Here is a 6,003-nt window from a genome sequence, read left to right as displayed (position 1 = left end):
GGCCTAACTACAGTCATCTCAGGATTACTTCCATAGAAATAAGAAAATTGAACATTTTAGCATGTGGCTGGAGAACTGGTATAGAATGGATGCCGTTAGATTTCAGGGGCAGCTGTGGTGGGTTTTATTTTAGCAGGACTGGGACTGAGAGATTTGCTGGTGGTGTTGTGAAGGGTTTAAACCATATTGGTACAGGGAAAGAAACCTGAGAGGAGCTCAGATTTGAAGAAAGCTAGACTACTAAAAGCAAATAGATGACTAGAAAGCAAAAAAAATGAACAAAATACAGACAAATATCGACAGGATCAGAATAGAGAATAATGTTAGAAAGGCAGAATTCAAGTCACTCAATCTGAATGCATCGTAGCATTCACAAAAAGATTGGGTTGAATGCAAAAATCGAGATAATTGGGAGTGATTTAATTGCCTTATGTACAAGTGGCTATAGTGTGACTGAGATCAGGAACTGAATATCCAAGGGTGTTTGGCAATTTTGAGGGATTAGCAAAAAGTTAAGAGTTGGAGTAGCATTCTTAATAAGAGATAGGTTCAGTATCTTAATAAGAAAGGATCTTTGATCAAAGAATCAAGATAAAGAATCAAACATGAAATGAAACAAAGAAGTGCAGATGCTGGAGATCTAAAACAAAAACAGAATTTGCTGGTGAAACTCAGCAGGAAAGCAGAGTTAATGTTTCAAGTCCTGTGACCCTTCATCAGATATAGAATCAGTCTGGGTGGAGCCAAGAAACTGTAACGGCAGAACACATTGGTGGATGTTGTCTATAGGTCACCAGTCTATAGTGGTAATACTGGACATGATGTAGATAAGGAAATCAGAGATGCATGCAACACAGTAATAAAGAAAAGAGATAAAGTCACCATAGCCCTAGAGAGAGACTAGTGGTGGTTTAATCTGAGTGTCACCATGCCTCAGGTGAGGGGAGAGGTTGAAAAGAGGAGGCGATGGCCTAGTAGGTACTATTGCTGGACTGTTAATCCAGAGAGCCAGGTAATGTTCTGGGGCCCTGGGTTCGACCCTCACCGTGGCAGATGGTGGAATTTGAATTCAATTTATAAAAATCTGGAATTAAGCGTCTAATGATGACCATTGTCAATTGTTGGAAAAACCCATCTGGTTCACTCATGTCCCTTAGGGAAGGAAACTGCCACCCTTACCTGGTCTGGCCTGCATGTGACTTCAGCCGCACAGCAATGTGGTTGACTCTGAACTGCCCTCTGGGTAATTAAGCTTGGGCAATAAATCCTGGCCTAGCCAGTGATGTCCTCATCCCATGAATGAATCAATAAAAAAACTTCAGCTGGTACAAGATTGATCTGAGGCTGTTGGGATCACTCTGCATTGCAAATCAGCCATCCAACCAACTGAGCTAACCACAGTAATACAGTAATAATGGGATGGCTACAATTTACATGGAGACTGGTTGAACCAAATCAGAAATAATGATGTGGAGGAGGAATTCCTGGAATGTGTACAAGATGGGTGTCTGTTGGAGTCAACTAGAAATTGGTATCTTTTGGATTCGGTGTTAGATAATGAGAAAGAGCTTCCGTACCTACACTCACCTTTACTAGCTTCATCCCCGCCTCCTTGACCTGTCCTTCTTCTCTCTACCTATCTGCTCCACTATCCACCTTCTATCACCGCCTCCCCCTCTCTCTATTTATTTCAGAGCCCCCTTCCCCTCCCCCATTTCTGAAGAAGGGTCCAGACCCGAAATGTCAGCTTTCCTGCTCCTCTGATGCTGCCTGGCCTGCTATGTTCATCCAGCTCTACATTGTGTTATCTCTGACTCCAGGATCGGCAGTTCCTACTATCTCTAACTAATAACCTTGTTGTGAATAGATAAATGCGTATAATTCTTTTCTAAACTCGGATCTTAACATTGAAGAAGGAAAGTTATGAAGGTATGAAACACATTTATTGGGAAATACAGTAAAAGATTTGATGGTAGGCAAGCAAAATCTAGTATTTTCAAAAATACTGCATTGTCTCTAACAGAAATACCTTCCCTGTTATTAGGGTTTGTGATTTAAAAATCTAAATCAACTGTGCTTAACAAAATAATTTAAAGATTGCATTAGGTCAAAGGAAGTGGCTTGAAGGATGCCAGAATAAGAAGTAAGCCTGAAGATTGGAAGCTGTTGAGAACACACCCTTCCCAGTGCCCAGTGTCATCAGCATCTCTTCCCACTCCCATTCCTTCAGGTACCACCAGACCTTGATAGATCTATTTCCTTCAGCCATGCACTCACCTCAAAGCTGCTTCAATCACAAACTGTCTGTGTGCTGCAGATAAGTTCGTTATGAATTCCTTAACAATTCCACCCACCCTGTTTACCAGGACTGCTTTTCTCCAATTTGAGACCCGTGATTAAATTTTCCTTGGCATTTTGGAAGCTTTTTGAGGGTGAGTTCTCCTGCCATTCCTCTGTGCGTTGAGTGTTGATGTGAGTATCAAGTATTTGAAAAGGTTTTTAACCTTTCACCACCGTGCAAAACACCAGCAAGGGCTGTTGGTAGTGTCTGTTGTTGAAATTCAATGGTGTCCTGGACGCAATATGTGCACCCAGATTTTTTGCTCCTTTCTAAAGGACAGCAGTCCTAATCTTCCTCATTAGCAGTTATTGTTGATGCTAATTATGCTGTACGATTATGTGGGTATGTAACCAATCCATGGATATAAATCAACTAATGTTCTGAGTTATTTATAGAGGCTGAACACCTCCCTTCGAGTACTTTACCCAACCCCACTCCCTGGCTCTATCATTACATGGGCTGCTTTCAGAACAGCCAACCCATTTATGATACCCCATATCAGCTTTTCACCTTCCCTGGGTTACTATCAACCATCCCTTTGTCTGTCAAACTTACTTTCTCTCCCTCTAGGCTCCGTCTCCACCCACTGCTCACTCCTTTCTCCTTCAATCCCTGCTATCAGCATAAATACCACCTTTTCCTACCTGCTACCAGCTCTGAAGAAGAGTCACTGGACTGGAAACATTAACTCTGCTTTCTCTCCACAGATGCTACCAGACCTGCTGAGTTTCTCCAGAAATTTCTGTTTTAGTTTCAGATCTCTGGCATCCGCAGTCCTTAGCTTTATATTATTGCTAAATGAGCAACATTATTTTTAGATTTCGTAATTTGGATAGATATTGGTATCAGCGAAAATCCTTCTGTTTCTATGAGGCCAAATGGAGGATGTGCAAAAATGGATAAACATTCTGGGAATTTGTTACACCAACATTGGAGCTATTTTGAGTTATTTTGGAACATTTGCTAAGAGATTTGAGTGCTGGAAAAGAGACCTCAATAGAGCTGATTACATATGGTTTGTATTTTCCCCAACAATTCATCTTTCAACTTTTACAGCTTGTTTCACAATCAGATATTAGTAAGAATGGAATGATTGAAAATACAATAACCTATAATTATGCCGTGAATACTTTTATTTCAACATATTATTTTTGGTGAAAAACGTTGAGAATATTTTTTTTAAAATTGCATTTAATCCTGCCAGTTTTCCTCTCTTTGTCTGAGAGCTATTTATCTGCTTTCTGGGTAGGGTTCTGGATAATGATTATTCTCTGCTAGCTCAATATTGTGAGAGATTGTGAGATAGGAATCTAGGACAGTATTCTCTCCAATCCATCAGCTTTCTGGTTTGCATGGTTTATCTGTTAATCAGATGGACTCTGTGAGGACTCAGGACTCAGTGAGCCCTGAAGCAGTGCATGGGCTGCGAGCCCCAGAGCAACATGGGGAAGATCCCCGCAGCAAAATGTGAGGAAGCAGCCCCAGAGCATTGCACATGCAGCGAGTCCCGGGCGGAGACTGCGATAGTGGGAACAAGCAGCCCTGGGGTGGTGACAGTGGGAACAGGCAGCCCCAGGGTGGTGAGAGTCGGAACAGGCAGCCCCGAGGTGGTGAGAGTGAAAACAGGCAGCCCCGAGGTGGTGAGAGTGGGAACAGGTAGCCCCGAGGCGGTGAGAGAGGGAACGGGTAGCCCTGAGGCGGTGAGAGAGGGAACAGGCAGCCCCTGAGGCGGTGAGAGAGGGAGCAGGCGGTGAGAGTGGGAGCAGACAGCCCCGAGGCGGTGAGAGGGGAACAGGCGGTGAGAGTGGGAACAGGCAGCCCCGAGGCGGTGAGAGTCGGAACAGGCAGCCCCGAGGTGGTGAGAGTGGGAACAGGCAGCCCCGAGGTGGTGAGAGAGGGAACAGGCAGCCGTGAAGCAGTGAGAGTGGGAACAGGCAGTGAGAGTGGGAACAGGCGGTGAGAGTGGCAGCAGACAGCTCTGAGGCGGTGAGAATGGGAACAGGCGGTGAGAGTGGGAACAGGCGGTGAGAGTGAGAACAGGCGGTGAGAGTGGGAACAGGCGGTGAGGGTGGCAGCAGACAGCCCCGAGGCGGTGTGAGTCGGAACAGGCGGTGAGAGGGGAACAGGCGGTGAGAGTGGGAACAGGCAGCCCCGAGGCGGTGAGAGTCAGAACAGGCAGCCCCGAGGCGATGAGAGTGGGAACAGGCAGCCCCAAGGCGGTGAGAGTGGGAACAGGCAGCCCCGAGGCGGTGAGAGTGGGAACAGGCAGCCCCGAGGTGGTGAGAGCGGGAACAGGCGGTGAGTGGGAACAGGCAGCCCCGAGGCGGTGAGAGCGGGAACAGGCGGTGAGAGTGGGAGCAGGCGGTGAGAGTGGGAACAGGCGGTGAGAGTGGGAGCAGGCAGCACCGAGGTGATGAGAGTTTGAACAGGCAGCTCGGAGGCGGTGAGAGTGGGAACAGGCAGCCCCTGAGGCAGTGAGAGTGGGAACAGGCAGCCCCGAGGCGATGAGAGTGGGAACAGGCAGCCCCTGAGGCGGTGAGAGTGGGAACAGGCAGACCCGAGGCGGTGAGAGTGGGAACAGGCAGCACCGAGGTGATGAGAGTTTGAACAGGCAGCCCGGAGGCGGTGAGAGTGGGAACAGGCAGCCCCTGAGGCGGTGAGAGTGGGAACAGGCAGCCCCGAGGCGATGAGAGTGGGAACAGGCAGCCCCTGAGGCGGTGAGAGTGGGAACAGGCAGACCTGAGGCGGTGAGAGTGGGAACAGGCAGCCCCCGAGGCGGTGAGAGTGGGAACAGGCAGCCCCGAGGCAGTGAGAGTGGGAACAGGCAGCCCCCGAGGCGGTGAGAGTGGGAACAGGCAGCCCCGAGGCGGTGAGAGTGGGAACAGGCAGCACTGAGGCGGTGAAAGCAGGAACAGGCAGCCCCGAGGCGGTGACAGTGGGAACAGGCAGACCCGAGGCGGTGAGAGTGGGAACAGGCAGCCCCGAGGGGGTGAGAGTGGGAACAGGCAGCCCTGAGGAGGTGAGAGTGGGAACAGGCAGCCCCGAGGGGGTGAGAGTGGGAACAGGCAGCCCCCGAGGCGGTGAGAGTGGGAACAGGCAGCACTGAGGCGGTGAGAGTGGGAACAGGCAGCCCCGAGGTGCCAGTGAGGGCAAGGTCATGCCCTTGTGAGAGTGCAAGCCCAGCATGGCCAGGTGCTTATAGACTGTGAAATTGAACTCCTAACTTGCTTTCTTTATTTTTCTGCTTTGTACCAAGATTCTGTGCCTAGGTGCATTTGTACCTAAGATGGTGCCGTAAGTGGCAGCTTGTAAACTTTTTAGTGTATGTTGTGAGTGAGTACATGTGACAATAAAAGCTAATCCTAAAAAAGGCACCCAAAACGAATTTGTTTTCAAGAACAATGATAATATGCCACAGAAAGCAAACTCTTAATGTAGTTTTAGCAATAACCTGAGTCATATAATAGCTGGTTTGTGTACAGGTCAAGCTTGTCACTTCAAGAATACGTGTAGGAACTGAATTGGGACTAATATAAATTCATAATGTTGATGCCTAAAGGAACGTGCACTATTATTCAGTTTCTTCCTGTATTTACCTGTTCCAGGAAGTGAATTAAAAGCACATGCAAAGTGAATAATTGTGCCAAATTTTCTTAATACCT

This window comes from Rhincodon typus, chromosome 3 (assembly GCF_021869965.1).
Source record: "Rhincodon typus isolate 14 chromosome 3, sRhiTyp1.1, whole genome shotgun sequence".
NCBI classification, from domain to species: domain Eukaryota; kingdom Metazoa; phylum Chordata; class Chondrichthyes; order Orectolobiformes; family Rhincodontidae; genus Rhincodon; species Rhincodon typus.
This window is presented reverse-complemented; position numbering follows the sequence as displayed.